The sequence below is a fragment of the Coenobita brevimanus genome, chromosome 74, assembly GCF_032717465.1.
Source record: "Coenobita brevimanus isolate Jiangsu-jjx chromosome 74, ASM3271746v2, whole genome shotgun sequence".
In the NCBI taxonomy this organism is placed as follows: domain Eukaryota; kingdom Metazoa; phylum Arthropoda; class Malacostraca; order Decapoda; family Coenobitidae; genus Coenobita; species Coenobita brevimanus.
In genome coordinates, this window is record NC_137027.1 from 23161085 (window position 1) to 23178214 (window position 17130).

The following is a 17130-nucleotide window of genomic DNA, read 5'->3' on the forward strand; positions in this document are numbered from 1 at the left end:
CCAGTCAGTAATACCCACACCACACCACCACCCCGGATAATACCACACCAGTCGATAATACCCACACCACACCACGCCACCACACAGGATAATACCACAACAGTTAGTAATAGCCACAGCAAACCACACCGCACCACTACACAGGACAATACCACACCAGTCAATAATAGCCACACTACATCACACATACACATAGAATAATTTCACACAAGTCGATAATACCCACACACCACCACATAGGGCAATACCACACCAATCAGTAATAGCCATACCACACCACCACACGGGAAAATACCACACCAGTCAATAATAGCCACACCACACCACACCATACCCCACCACCACACAGGGTAATACCACACGTCAATAATTCCCAAACCACACCACGCCACCAGTCAGAATAATACCACCCCAGTCAGTAACAATCACACCACACCACCACACAGGATAATACCACACCAGTCAGTAATACCCGCACCACACCACACCACACAGGATAATGAGACATGGTATTTCACTCCCTGAACAATATATTTGGAGAGAGAGAGAGAGAGAGAGAGAGAGAGAGAGAGAGAGAGAGAGAGAGAGAGAGAGAGAAGCATTACTTTTTCTTTTTTTCACCTTTTCATGTAATCCATATCACATCCAAGCGGTTTTATTAAGCGCAGGAGGGAATTTTGGAACGAGAGGGGGGTGGAAATATACCCCTCATTAACCTCTTCAAATTGCTAGTCACGAAGAAGTGCTATGGGAGGGATGTAGAGCCGTAGCATTGTCTTATTCTGTCACTGAGCCACGTGAAATAAGCTGCAAAAGGACGAAAATCTGGGCCAAGCTAAGGTGAAAGGACTATATTTTTCATTGTTTTTGTTGTTGAGGGATTCTTGTTTTTGTTTTTGTTGTTTGTTTCTTTTTTTACGTTGTTGTTTTTGTAGTTGTTGTGGTGGTATTGTTGTTCTTGTTCTTTGTTCTTGTTTACTTGTCATTCTTGTTGTTCTGTTATTGTTGTTTTTGTTGGTGTTGTTGTCGTTCTTGTTGAGGATAATGGAGCCGAGTTCTTGCTTACGACTGCCATACTGCGCGACGACCACTGGGGGCTTCACGACGACCTTTACCACTACTCACACTGCCGATGCTGGTGTCACCTCGAGTCGTACTGGTCGTGGTGGGCTCCCCGGACGACCTCTTCCTGAAGGTGCAGACTGGGAGGCAGAAACACATGCCGCCTGGATGCTCGTAGCAGCAGGGAGAGGACGGACACGCGGGCTTACCCTCACCTGTTGTGGGTTAGGAAGTAATAATAATAGTAGTGGTGATGATAACAGTAGTAGTGATGATAATAGCACCGTAGTAGTGATGATGATAATGATAATAGCAGAAGTGATAATGATAATAGACATAGTGATAGTAGTAGTCGTAGTGATAATAATAATAATAGTAGTAATCGTACTGATAATAGAAGTAGTGATAACAATAATAGTAGTGATTATGATGAGTAGTAGTGATAATAATAATACTAATGTGATAACAGCGGTAGTGATAACAATAGTAGTGATAATAATAGTAGTCGTGATAATAAGAGTAGTAGTGTTAATAATGGCACTAGTGATGATAATTAATAGCAATAGTAATGATAATAATAGCTGTAGCGATAATAGTAGTGATAATGGTAATATTAGTGATAACAGTAGTAGTAGTGATAATAACGGCAGAAGTCATAATAATGATAGTACTAGTGATGACAATAATAGTAGTAGTGATAAAAATAATAGTGATGATAAAAGTAGTGGTGATAATGATGAGAAATATTGATAGTGACGATGATATGAATAATGATAATAGTAATAATAACAATAGTAGTGAGTGATAATGAGAATAGTAGTACTGGTAGTAATAATAATAATGATAACAGCAATAATAACAACCCTTTACCAAAGACGTATCCCCATCATGCGGTTATGAATATATAGATATGCACTAATAGTTATGCCGGTTTCATATATATAGCCTCCCTGGTACAGTGGTAGAGTGTGCGTTTCGTTCACTGGTGAACCAGGGTTCGCCCCCCGCCAGGGTAATAAACTTTGGGAGAGCTCACCCGGCCTCGTACTGCATTGGCGGACACAAGGGATGCCGTGGTTGAACCAGTGTCGCTTACTATAAAGTATGCTTGCACCCAGTCGGCTTGCTCGGGCCGATTACACTTGGTTCACAGACTACACACACATCCAAAGTCACTACAACACTTCAATTACACTTGCAAGCACTTCTCACCGTACATACAATCTCTACCAGACAGCTTAAGCCACTTGGAAGAGATACATTGGCTGTATCGTCCCGACTTCGATTAGGATAGGCCGGTCCTGCAGTGGATGCTCAAACGTCAGATGATGATGATATATATATATATATATATATATATATATATATATTGTTACATAGCCTATGATTTCATCATCCATTGTGTAATTCTAACGTACAGTATGCTGCACGTTTGATCACGAGCGTGTTCTACCTCAATCCCCCCCTCCTCCCTTATAGTAGAGTAAGTCGTTCTTTCTGTTGATCAGAGCAGGATTGTCAACTCTTTGTCCCCATGGCTTCATTTGCGCGTCCTTCTTACAAGTTGTATCAAGCTCTGCCGGCCCTTATATAATGAGCTCAGTCTCTGCATTATTGCCACTTAGATCTACTCCTCATTTTGTTCACATCTCTATCCTCCCCTGTACAGTTGTTATTATTGTGAGTGCTCAGGAAGTCTCCAACCATCTAGCAGCTGTGTAATTTGAGTATAAGTGTTATTGCATTTTTTCTTGTACTGTGTAGCATAAGGTGTTAATTCTTAGGACTAGTAAGGTTTTTGTGATTCATGTGTTTTTATGTCAGTCATTTTTGATAATATTTCGTATCTGTAATCATATATCTTGCATTCACTGAGTATTATCTGGTATTTTCATTTTATCAGGGCTGACTTAGATAAATTTACTCATGCTAATTTCGTGTTAATAGAGGCTATTGCAGTTAACCATATATTTAACCTGTTTTTTGCCATTACATTATCCTTATGAGTCCTGAATGTTTTCTTGTTAGTTTGAGCATTAAACTTTAACTTGTAATTTTACCTAACTCTTTTTTTTTTTAACCTGGAACTTTACGGGACAGTAGTGATTTTTAGTATTCTCACTTAACTTAAAGTGTACATTATCTTTCTCTGTTCCGTAACAATATATATATCCATCCATCATCCAATCCTACATTGCCTAATGAGGAGCGTAGGAGCCCGGGGCTAGGCAGTTGGTCACGACATTTAAGATGAGAGTGACCAGCCTCACTCATCGCAGAATGGCATTGCATGGACAATCAACCCCAACCATCCCTAGGATATAAACCTTCACCGGCTCAATCCGATTGGAGCGCAATAATTACCCACTAAACCACAAGGTGCCAAAATTTGGTTATATGGTTACCACCCAGCGTAGTAAATGGTTTCCTAGTGTCCAGGAAACCATTTGGCTGGTCACTCAGTGCAGAGGCACCCACAGGCAGAAGGAAGAGGAAAGAATGAAGGAAAGAAAGACAGAAGAGGGAGCGTAATGTCACCCATAGCCAGAAAGACAAGGAAAGAATGAAGGAAAGAAAGACAGAAGAGGATAGAAGGAAAGAAGGATGGAAGAGAGGAAAGGGCAGACACCCGACAGCAGCACTACATTGAGTGAGTGGATGGTGAGCGCCCCCACCTGCCACACACACACACACACACACATATATATATATATATATATATATATATATATATATATATATATATATATATATATATATATATATATATATATCTATATCCCGATCGAGGTAGGAACGATACAGCCATTGTATCTCTTCCAAGTGGCTTAGGCTGTCTGGTAGAGATTGTATGTAGGGTGAGAAGTGTTTGCAAGTGTACAGTAATATATATATATATATATATATATACTGAACATCAGTGGTAAAGTGTGCGTTTTCGTAAACTGAAGAGCGAGGGTTCGCGCTCCGCCAGGGTAATAAACTTTAGGAGCATTCTAAGTCCACGTACTACATTGGCGGACACAAGGGGGGGCAGTGGTTGAACCAGTGTCTCATACTATTAAGTATGCTTGCACCCAGTCGGCTGGCGCAGGTCGATTACACTTGGTTCACAGACTACACACACATTCAAAGCCACTCCAACACTACATTTACACTTCCAAGCACTTCTCACCCTACATACAATCTACCAGACAGCTTAAGGCACTTGGTAGAGATACATTGGCTGTATCGTCCTCACCTCGGTCGGGATAGGCCGGTTCTGCAGTGTACACTCAAACGGCTGATGAGATGAGATTATATATATATATATATATATATATATATATACAATTATGGCTGTATCGTCACCACCTCGGTCGGGATAGGCCGGTTCTGCAGTGTACACTCAAACGGCTGATGAGATGAAATTATATATATATATATATATATATATATATATATATATACTCTGTATATATATATATATATATATATATATATATATATATATATATATACTATATATATATATATATATATATATATATATATATATATATATATATATATATATATATACTGTATATATATATATATATATATATATATATATATATATATATATATATATATATATATATATATATATATATATATATATATATATATATATATATATATATATATATATATATATATATATATATATAAATCTCTCATCTCAACTCATCAGCTGTTCGAATGTCCACTGCAGGACCGGCCTATCCCGACCGTGGTGGAGACGATACAGACAATGTATCTCTACCAAGTGGCTTAGGCTGTCTGGCAGAGACTGTATGTAGGGTGAGAAGTGCTTGTAAGTGTAATTGTAGTGTTGGAGTGGCTTTGGATGTGTGTGTAGTCTATGAACCAAGTGGAATCTGCCCGCACAAGCCGCTTGGGTGCAAGCATACTTTATGGAATGCGAAACTGGTTCAACCACAGGACCCCTTGTGTCCGCCAATGCAGTACGTGGCAAGAACAACGCTTCCAAAGTTTTTTACCCTGACGGGGAGTGAACCCTCATTCTTCAGTATACAAAAACGCGCACTTTACCACTGTACCACAGAGGCTCCATTTACACACACACACACACACACACACACACACACACACACACATATATATATATATATATATATATATATATATATATATATATATATAAGGGCATAAACTAGGACTCGTACACTATCTTTCCATGTACCAGCCCCGGAGGGGCTCGGAGATGGGTAGGCTATTGTTTTCACTCGGTTCGTCTATCTGTTTGTTTGTTTGTTTGTCTGTCTGTCTGTCTGTTAACAAGTTTATGTGAAAACTAGTGGTGCGATTTTGACTGAAACTATTGGGATGATGGACTACGACCTTCTGAACACCTGATTAAATTTTGGGCCAATTCAGGCCAAGCCCCAAGCTTTGGGGGGGAAAAAATGTTAAAAAAGTTTTTTTGCCAAAACTCTTTTCAGATTCGTCTCATCGACATGAAACCAAAATATAAAGGTGCATCTTTTAGATTTGCATCCTATTGCATGCTTCATTACATCAGGGGGTCAACCTCCAGTTTGTGGTAGGAGGGTCAGTGCCCGGTGGGTAGGGCCAAAAATTTCAAATGGGCTAAATATCGTCAATTTTCACCCGATTTACTCCAAATTTTATGTGACATCTTTGACTAGGTATCCTGTTGTGTTTAAACGTCAGTTCTAAAATGACTGCCGGGCATGGGTTTGCTGTGCTTTGGCACCGGTTCTTGTTCTTTAAGACGTTAAGATGATCCAGCAAGTAGTTTCCAAGATATTGCTATTTACAAGATATAGCTCATATCCTTTGACTAATGCAAGAAATCCTTGGTTTAATCACGCTTGTTTTAATGCTGTCCGCAACAAGGAGAGGGCCTATAGAAGGTAGCGGAGCCAACCAAACCCTGAATCAAATCTTTTTTATGTTTCTGCCCGGAATCGTGCTAAGTCAGTCCTTCGCTCTGCTAAAAATATTTTCATCCGTACGAAATGCTCTCAACTCTGCAACTCGAATTCTTCCCGCTCCTTCTGGCACCTTGCCAAAAACCTTTCTAACAACTTTACCTCATCAGCCTTTTGTCCTCTTTTCTACTCTGACGGCTCTGTTGGTATTTCTTTTACTGATACAGTAGATCTCTTCATTCAGACTTTCTCCTCCAATTCCATCTTAGATGATTCCAGTGCTGTTCCTCCATCACTTCCCCCCTCTGACTTCCTCATAGCTGACATTAAAATTTCTTCAGCTGATGTATTTTCTGCCATCACTGGCCTCAGTACTAACAAGGCATATGGGCCTGATGGAGTCCCTCCTGTTTTCCTCAAGAACTGTGCTTCTGTGCTTACACCTTGCCTAGGTAAACTCTTTCACCTTTGTCTAACTTGTACCTTTCCTTCTCGCTGGAAGTTTGCTCTCATTCAGCCAGTACCAGAGAAGGAAGACCCTTCCCAACCCTCTAACTATCGTTCAATTTCTTTAACATCCAGTGTCTCAAAAGTCTTCGAGTCTGATCTTGACAGAAAAATTTTAAAGCATCTTTCCTATCATAACCTTCTTTCTGATCGTCAGTATGGGTTCCGTCACGAACGCTCCACTGGCGATCTTCTCACCTACCTTTCAGAATCCTGGTCATCCTCCTTTCGGGACTTTGGCGACAGCTTTGCCATTGCACTTGACATCTCAAAGGCTTTTGATCGAGTCTAACATAAATCTTTAATTTCCAAACTGCCCTCTTACGGTTTCTGTCATTTTATCTGTGCCTTCATCTACAGCTTCCTTTCTGGTCGTTCTATAGCTGGTGTTGTAGACGGCCATCATTCTTCTCCTCGATCTATCAACAGTGGTGTTTCTCAGGGGTCTGTCCTATCACCAACTCTCTTCCTTTTATTCGTCAATGATCATCTAAGCTGTACATCTAATCCTATCCACTCGTATGCTGATGATTCCACCCTTCACCTTTCCATTCAGTTTCTGCAACGTCCATCTCAGCAGTTATTTCAACAGACAAGGGATGAGGCTATGGCACACCTAATGTCTGACTTGGCCCGTATCTCTGACTGGGGTAAAAATAATCTTGTTTTTTATTTAATGCATCAAAGACTCAGTTCTTACACCTATCTACCCGTCAAAATCTTCCACAAAAGTACCCACTAATGTTTAATAATATGCAGCTCATTCCTGCATCATCCATGAACATGCTTGGAGTTTCATTTACACGGGACTTATCTTGGAAAGATCATATTGCCTCTCCTGTAAAATCTGCTTCCAAGAGATTAGGTGTGCTAAGCCGACTCTATACATTCTTTACCCCTGCACAGTTGTTGACTTTATGGGTTTTATTAGCCTCCGTTTAGAGTACAGCTCTCATGTGTGGGGAGGCTCCCCACATACAGCTCTTCTCAATAGGGTGGAGTCAAAGGCTATTCGTCTCATCATCTCTCTCCTCTTACTGGCTCCCTCGAACTTCTGTCTCTTCGCCGTGCTGTTGCATCTTTATCTCTCTTCTGTCGCTACTTCAATGGTCACTGCTCCTCTGAATTGTCTGCTTGCATCACTCCACTTCTACGAGGGCACGTAGCACCCGTCTAGCAACAAACTCTCATCCCTTTTCTGTCCAACTCTCTAATGCAAGAGTTAACTGTTACTCCAAGGCCTCATTTATGCAACAGGTCAGCTCTGGAACTGTCTCCCTTTGTCTGTTTTTCCTGCTAGTTATGATCAGTCTTCCAAACGCAGTGTGTCCAGCCATCTCGAAATTTATGGATCATGAATTTGGCTCTCTTTTGTATTGTTTTTTTTTTTTTCTTCCTCGCATAAGAAAAAAAAAAGTTGCCTTGTACGGATATAGCTCGTAAAATACTTATAATGTGGCAATTTCATATATATACGGACACAAATCAGGGCTTATACTCTATCTTTCTGTAAGATATGAAAAGAATCCAGGAAGAATTTTTCGAAATATAACACTAGAAAGCGCTCAGAGAGTGCATACCTCCGCTAATACCATTGCCATTTAAAAGGATCCGGATCCGCATTAGTGGATGTAGGAACTTTAAAAAAAAGGGGGAGAGGGGGGAAGTTAAAGAAAGTTGGGGAGGAACGGCGCAAGAGGGGGGAAAGATGAAAGACAGTGGGAGATAAAAGCTGGCGGGCAGTCCACCTTGCTGATTTTGCTGAATGTTTATTGTTTCATTGGTTTGAGTTTTTGGTTGGTGTTGTGGTGTATTTGTTATTTATAGTAGGTGTGTGTGTGTGTGTGTGTGTGTGTGTGTGTGTGTGTGTGTGTGTGTGTGTGTGTGTGTGTGTGTGTGTGTGTGTGTTGTTCTAGTTGGCTGGCTGTGAACTGGGGCTGGAGTTCTTTGATTTTTTTCCAAGCTGCTTGGAAAGAATTCGTTATATCTGATTATGCTGGCTGAATTTTGTATTCAGTTCTGGTATGTTTCATTGTCTTGCAGGTGGAGGGATTCCCAAATTTTGAGTGCTTGTTTGTGTATACGTATGTTGAGGGGTTCAGTGTCTGTGTGTTCATGTAACTGTCTTGTGGAGAGTGTGTACGGGTATCTTTGGTTTGTGGCCCATCTGAGTTTTTTTTTTTTTTTTTTTTTTCCAGTCTTCTTATCTGAGTGTTGCTGAATGTGTGAGTTGGAATCGGTGGGTGGTCTAGAGTTGATATGACTATCGCCTCTATTAGATGATTTTTTATCTGACGGGGAGGTGTCTGAATCTGTATAACTTCCCAAGTGCTTGTTCACCTTGTTTTTTTTATTTCATGTGCGTGTTTGCAATATCCATATTTTGAGATTTTTAATCCCAAGGATTTTCCCTGTCCTTGGTATTGAATGAGGTTGTTGTTTATAGATAGTGGGGGGTTTGCTTTGGATCCTAATCCCAATGGGGTGAATTTGTTTATATTTGTTTTTATTCTCCATTTTTCCTCATATCTGTTGATACGATTAATTTTTCGTTCTGCTCTTTTTTTTATCATGTTCTTTGACTTACTGGGGTAGCCAATTATTTGTGTGACATCATCGGCATATTGTATGTTAAGGCCATTGACAGAAGGGGGTAGGTCTTTCATATAAATTATAAACAGCGTAGGTGAGAGAACACTTCCTTGGGGAACACCGCATCTGAGGGGAAATGACGCTCCTGCATATTGGTTGATTGCTATACTGACCTCTCTGTCCTCTAAGAAGTTGCAGAGGCGTTTTCCTATAGTGATGGGAAGTTCTAGCTGTAGAAGTTTGTATTTAAGCCCCAGCTACCAAACTTTGTCAAAAGCCTTTGTGATGTCTCCAAGTATTATTTCGCATTGTCCCCCGTCTGCTTTATTTTGAGCAATTTGTTGTGTTATTATGGGTAGTGAGTGTGTGGTTCCTAGCCCTCGACAGAAGCCAAACTGATGTTTGTTATATAGATTCTCATTTTCTAGGTGAAATATTAGTCCGCTATATATAATTCTTTCTAACAGTTTGCCCGGTACCTCGAGTAGTGAGATAGGTCTGTAATATTTCAAAAGCCTGAGATTTTTATTTGGTTTTGGTATTAGTTTTACTGTAGCTCTCTTCCAGGTGTCAGGGAAGTATCCAGCTGATAGGGTGGCATAAAAAATGTTTGTGAGGTTGGTGATTGCTTTATTTCTTCATTATCTGTGTCTGTTTCTTGGGTGTTAGGCATGAGCTTTTGTAATATTTGTTGGGATGGGGGGTTGTTAGGAAGTATGACTGTTGGGAGCTTGTTCAGATTAAGAAGGTCAATTAGATTTTTTTTTTAAAGATCCAGATTTCACCATGTTCAAGAAGTGAGCTTGGAAGATACACAGGATCATTTTAGAGATTTGGCTGCTTCCTAGGTCTTTATAAGAATTCATGAATTGGTTGATGTTTGTTGTTGGTGGCTGAATAGTTTGTGAGTTGGTTTTGTTGATTTTTTCCTTCTCTGCTGTTTATTTTTCTTTTGTAATGATTTTCCTTTTGGGGCATTTATATGCTAGGGTCCTGTGACCTTTACCGCAGTTTACACACTTTTTCTGTCTTGAACTCCAGCGTGTCCATGTGTGATCAGGGCTTGAGCATTGAGAACAAATTTCATATTCCCTTGGCTTAGGGCACTGGTTGGTGATGTGGTCCTCGATAGCATAACATCGCATGCAGTAGTTTATTTTAGTGAATCTCTCTTTGGCAATACGGTGAGGGACTATGGAAACATGGAATAACTTTAGGCCCTGTGTGGCTGCTTTCTCTGCCATGGAGACTGAAACAAATTCAATCTTCATCATGTTTCTACAGTTAGTTGAGTTGGGGAATTTGTAGGCCTCTTGCACTTTAGCCCATTCTTGATGTTTCTCTATTTTGCCAGCAATTTCATCACCAGGGTTATCAAAGGCAAGTTCTTCTACCTTGTAACAGATGATTGATCTCCTAGCCTTAACTTCCTGAGGAAGGGTGGGAGTGAAGCCATTATCTATGAGTTTCTTGGATAGTTCATGTTCCAGTATTTGGTCGATGTCTTTGTCCGAGGTGGTTGACACTATGAGGCCATCCCTGGCTTCGTGTAGTGCCGTTGCATATACCTTAGCAGGTGACAGGAGCTCCAGCAGTTTCTGCTTGGTTCTCCTATCTTGGGGGTTGTCCTTTGTTTTTATTTTCAGCCCAGCCATGTTTGCTACATTTTAGAGAAGGGATTGATTGTAGCCTCCTATCTAGGCAAGCGCAGTTTGCGGTATCCCGTCTTCTAAAAGACGTCAAAAATACCCTGCGTTGATCCCTACACCTATATGAGCTTTTGCCCCACTCCCAAGGTCGCGTAAGGCAGTCCTACTAAGGACCCCCCTTGTGGCAATGCCCTTGGGGTTCACATTCACGATGGTGGGAGGACTCTAGTGGGTTGGGTGGCCAAGAAAAGGAAGAATTTTAGTGGAAGGAAAAGATTCCCCCCTCCCCCAGGAGAAAGGGAATCTCAAGTACAGTAAAACCTCCACAATTCGCAATAATACATGTGCAAGCCTTGCCGAGTTAGCCTATTTGCCGAGATGTGGGGATGAACGTTAAGTTCCCCCCCAGCACACACACACACACACACACACACACACACACACACACAAAAGGAAAAAATGGAAAAAAATTAAACGTTTTTACAATAAACAGTAAAAGCTGCCTTACCATGATTCCATGCAGTTGCAGTGTGTATTGCAGGCATGGAGGAGGACTTTTGGTAGTTTTTGGAGGTGTTAGGGGGGCTCAAGATCACTTTTGGGCACATCTTTACTGTACTGTACTTGACACTGTACACTATGTAAAGCACAGTTAACACTATAAAGGCCATACCGTGATGTATTTATGCCTTGTACTATGCTGGGGAACTAAAGACTAAACTCCTAAACATTACTGTACAGAACTTATTCACTAAACACTGGAGTAGCACTGGGAGACGCCATGGATAGCTTCTGCAGGTACAATCCACTTAAGAGTGCGTAACACTTAGTCACAAGCAAAGCGAGTAAGGAGAGAATGCAACACGGGCGGCGGACGAAGTCAAACTGGCCCACATGTGGCGCACAACAGGCTTTATTTACATCCCCATGCACACGTGATGCCGGGTTACTCTTGCTGAATGTCGGTACAACTCGGCATCTTACCGAGTTGGGGGGATTTTTGCCGACTCTCTTCCTCTCACGTGTGCATTTTTGGGAATTTTTGAATTTTGATTTTTAAATGAATATTTTGGAGCCTTCCCGAGTTGTAGAAGTTTCCGACTTGAAGGATGCCGAATTGTAGAGGTTTTACTGTATATATATATATATTCGATAAAGTCTATGGTAGTGGGTTCCCAGGTATCAACCAATTTTCAGAGCCTCAGCAGTTGGGGGGAGATGTTGCTGTTCTTCAAGCTGGCGCTAGAATTGCCAGGTTTCAGTTTAAATGTGGGAGCGAATCCTTCAAGCTAGCGCTAGAATTGCCAGGTTTCAGTTTAAATGTGGGGGCGGATCCAGTTCGTTTTTGGTCCATGGTCCATCTTTCCATAAAATTTCATTGAAATTGATTGTGAACTTCTGGAGACATTGTGCAGGATACTCCGGATCAGGATCCTCCCCAAAGTGAAATAATTCTTCCTTGGCCCATGGCTCATCCTTCCAAAAAATTTCATAAAAATCCGCTCATAACTTTTTGATTAATCCAGCTAACCTACAGACAGACGGGCAAACCAACCAACCAACGCGGGGTAAAACATAACCTCCTTGGCGGAGGTAACAAGACAGAATTTTCCTTATATGGTCATAGCTCGTGAAGTACAGACAATATGGCAATTTTACCTATACGGGCATCAACTACGACACATACTCTATCTTTCTGTGTGATAGGAAGCCAATCCACCTGGTAGTTTACGAGATACAGGCCCGGACGGAAAGACGGACGGACAGGGGCGATTCCTATATCCCCACCATATGGAATAATGGTGAGGATAATAATGGTGGCAGTGATAATAATAACAATAACAGTAGTAGTAGTAGTAGTAGTAATGATACTACAACTACTACTACTACTTACACTACTACTTATAGTAAAGTGAAAAATACAGCGAAACAAATATAAGAAGAAAATTGACACTGACAGAAAAAAAAGCGAAATAAATGTGTGTGTGTGTGTGTGTGTGTGTGTGTGTGTGTGTGTGTGTGTGCGTGTGTGTGTGTGTGTGTGTGTATGTGTGTGTGTGTGTGTGTGTGTGTGTGTGTAAATGCATGGAAACAAACTGTATTATAATAACTTATCTGCACTATTGATCGTTATTTATATTGTTTAATACTGAAACAGGTTGCACTAATGCAGGAGCATATCAATGTGCAATGATCAGAATGAACAGCTGAGGAAAATGTGCAACGAAAATTCAGTTTAAAATACCATATCGACATACGATACTTGGCATCTATAAGACAATTGAGAATAGCGATGTTGTATCGGCTTGTAGGAGTTCCACCACTGGTCACTAATATGCATCAGCTTATTGGAACCCCACGGCTGATCACCAATTTATGTATCAGCCGAGGTGTGACTGCACTGTTCCAGGCAGGTTACCAAGCTATAATATTCCGCCTGGTCGAAGTCACTTCCGGCTGAAACTTTCTCCACCAATGTCTCTCTCACACACAGATGGTGGGAATCGGTGTCGATCCTGTTGAAGAATGGTAGGTAGGTAGCTTGTGCAGGTGACAGAAAACTGAGCAGATTTATCTCTCTTTATTGGCCACAGAAAGATACAACTGCGACACAGAGAGAGCCCAGAGTAAATACGTCCCTCTCGTTTGAATGATAAGTGCGTTCTGCTATAGCTGGCCGGCTTCCCCGTTGGAAGTGGCCCTTGGGTCAGCATAAATGAGGTGCCAAACTCCACAGACAACTGGGATTTATACATGAGTAGAAGTATCACAACTTTACTATGCATATTATATACCTCAATAATGCAGTATTGATTACATTAAAATATACCAATAGGGTATATGTGTTCCCCAAATACTTAACATATGTACAGTTCATATTTCTCTATCACCTTCCCATACCCTCGTTGTTTATGATAGAAAATGCTGGGCTTTGCAAATCTGGTCGCTCATACGTTCCCATGCCACACTTTACAGAAAGATGGTGTGTGGTTGACAATCATCACACTATATTACACACACTTTAATTATGGCAAAAGACCTTTGCATGTAATTTGTAAAAATAGTGTGAGACTACAACTCATCATGGAAACGATGTCCGGCACCAGAACAATGTGTGGACAGAATAAATCACTAGTGAAGAGCTATAATGAAATTTCAAAAGGAATTTAACATCACGATTCTAAAAAAAAAATCATAAATTACCGTACCTGAACTCAAGGCAGGAAGAACAGCCAGTAAAATGCAGAACAGAGCGAAAGGAGCCATGGCTTCCATCTACCACGGCGTCAGGGTTCACACTAAGTTTCAAACCGCCACACTTGTGGTGGCTGGCCCAGCAGCCACAAGTGTGGTAAGGGGGTGGAGCTAGTGACGTCATAATAGCTATCTAATCAGGACGCAGATGGGACTCATGTATTGCTATATACAGAATTTATTGTTATTATTTATTCGGTATTAATAAAAGTATGAGGAATAAAACAAAAATTCTTCACCTTTATGTATTTTTACGAAGTGTTTAGTCTACTAATAAATCATATCAAGTCACTAGGAAAAAAGTCATTTTCAAAATGTGTTACTTCAGAGCTCAATGGGGGTGAAGACACCTCTTTATACACACCAAAAAATTACTCCCTTATATTGAAAATTGTGTATAATATGAAGATGCAGCAGTTTGTGCCCCACTTGGACCCTATTAACGTATGAGAAGAGAAGTGTGTGTGTGTGTGTGTGTGTGTGTGTGTGTGTGTGTGTGTGTGTGTGTGTGTGTGACTTAATATGATAGTGTGTTGTGTGTAGATTTGAGGGATGTTATGAACGTGTGTGTGTGTGTGTGTGTGTGTGTGTGTGTGTGTGTGTGTGTGTGTGTGTGTGTGTGTGTGTGTGTGTGTGTGTGTGTGTGTGTGTGTGGTGGGATTAATGATTATTTTCTATTTCGAGATGACAATGAGTGAAAAAATAAGAGTAAGTGAAAGATAAGTTCTGGACAAATGTTGAAGCGTGCATGGAAAAGTTTGAAAGAAATGAGAGAGTGTTTTTTGTTGGAGATATCAATGGAAGAGGGAATGTGAAGGTGGATTGAGTAGTGGTGAGTGGGGTGTGCCTGCAAATGTAGTTGAGAATGTCAGTGCTCTAGTGGACATTTGTGAAGGAAGGGGGTTGGTGATAGCCAAATTCCTCTTCAGGCACAAAGTGACCCACAGGTATACGTGGCGAGTGATGAGAAAAGTGGATAGTGAACTGAATGAACGGAGGGCAATGATTGATTACGTGTGTGTGGATGAGAGAATGAGAAGGCATGTAATGGATGCAAGAGCATATAGAGGTTGGGGATGTGGACTTTCTGACCACCACTTGGTGGAAGTGAAAGTCAGGATTGAAATGAAGTGAATGAATAGAAGAAGGGAAGGACGGAGGAAGTAGTTCTTACAAGGAGGGTAGAAAGGTAACATAAGGATGGAAAAAAGGCAGAATTTAAGAAAGAAGTTTCGGAGCGACTGGGTAAACATGATTTGGAGCAGATGGGGGACGTAGAAGATGTGTGCAAGATATTCATTCACAGAGATAATCTGTGCAGCATGTGAGGTGGTGTGTGGGGTGAAGAGAAGACGAAAGGGGGTGCAAGGAACAGCATGGTGGAATGAAGAGGTGAGACAGGGTGTTACACAAAAGAAGAAAGCATATAGTGAGTGGATGAGAAACAGGGGTGTGGAAGAAACTGAGAGACAGGAGACTTATATGTAGACAGGAAGAGAGAGGTGAAATGATTAGTAAGAGAGGTTAATAAGAGATTGGATGAGGAATTTGGAAGGAATGTAAGTGTAAAGTGGAGGGAATGTAAGAAAATGTGCTGGAAAGAGGTAAAGAGAATTAGACAGGGTGCCACATCCCTGACACACCCACCACGCCCACTGGGCACAAAGCGCTGGAATCTGTCATATGGCACAAGGGTAGTAATTGAACCATAGGACCGTGCAACGGGACCTGCTTCACTGTCACTGAGGTCTTGAGGGTTGGCAGCGAAGACAGGAACAGACAGCCAGACAGTGTGAGCACACCCATGGTGTAGCTATCTAAGATGGCTTGGATGTAAAGGAACAAGGGGGACGAACAGCCTGAATCCATCAGTCTGACCGGTACGTGGAAAGCTGGTATTATATCCCTTTGCTTATAATATTTCTCAAACTGTTCTCTTGTCTGTTTATGTGAGAATTTATCCTCTCTCTCTCTCTCTCTCTCTCTCTCTCTCTCTCTCTCTCTCTCTCTCTCTCTCTCTCTCTCTCTCTTCCACTATGCCGCCACAACTGCGTCTCAGGTCCTTATATACCTGAGCCAACCCTTGACCTCTGACCCCAGCCTTAATTCTGACGGCCGCTGCTGGTGTCGGACAAAGTCGCTATGCACAGCCAAAGTTTTTAACCAAAGGGCATGAAATCTGACTTACTTATAAATGTTAACCCCAACAAGGTTTTGGGAAGGGTGAAACCACTGAGGGTAGCATCTTACGGGGGAGGGGGCAGGCTTCGGGACTCCCAGCGAAGTTAAACATGGCCTCAGTTTACAACCTATGAACACATTTTTTAAAACCACTGAGGGTAGCATCTTACGGGGGAGGGGGCAGGCTTCGGGACTCCCAGCGAAGTTAAACATGGCCTCAGTTTACAACCTATGAACACATTTTTTAAATTTTTATGCTAAGAAGAAGGAACCAAAGGTCAGGAGCCCGCAGACTGTTCCTTACAAGAAAAAACAAAGATAATACAACAGAGATCAAATTCAAGATCCGTTCATTTCAGTCTGCACAATGTTGGGTGTTTATCCAGGCCACATATTAGGCAGGTGGGAACCCTCATGACTTCCCCTATGGGTGGGGTCCAGCCCTCTGGGGGGAGTGTGAGTTTTTACATAAGAGCATGATATTTTCTAAAATGGTAAAGCAATACTTGGGCCACATTTTAAGCAGCGTGAGACCCCCAAAGCGGCAGTTCTCAGTGGACGGTGGTTGGGGGAAGGACCTGACCAAAGCCTTTATGCAAGGGATTTGGTCTTTAATTTAGGAACACGAAATATTATATACTGGTAGACGGTCACCCCGACAAGGTTTGAGGCAGAGTGAGATCTTGAAGGCCATCCTCATGGGGACAAGTAAATAATTACATCTTTCCCCTTATTTCAGGGTTGGGTGCGGCTATCAAAGGTGTCACTGATCTTTTTCCTTCCCAAATTACTTCTTTCCCTTATTGCAGGGTTGGGTGCGGCTATCAAAGGTGTCAGTTGTCTCATTCCTCCATAGGGATGAAGCATTTGGAGGGAATGCCAGACTACCAGACTGCTCAGAAGAAGACGACGACGAAGGATATGAAGAAGAAGAGGGGAGGAGA

General features: G+C 41.5%; 1 long non-coding RNA gene across 1 annotated transcript; it reads right to left on the bottom strand.

Annotated features, from left to right (window-relative positions):
- Positions 1 to 551: 551 nt before the first annotated feature.
- On the bottom strand, positions 552 to 14051 carry LOC145407781 (uncharacterized). The gene is made up of 2 exons (XR_013898795.1): positions 13960 to 14051; positions 552 to 1277 (listed from the first exon to the last, which is right to left on the bottom strand). It is a non-coding gene; the product is annotated as an uncharacterized LOC145407781 (long non-coding RNA).
- Between the last annotated feature and the right edge of the window lie 3079 nt (positions 14052 to 17130).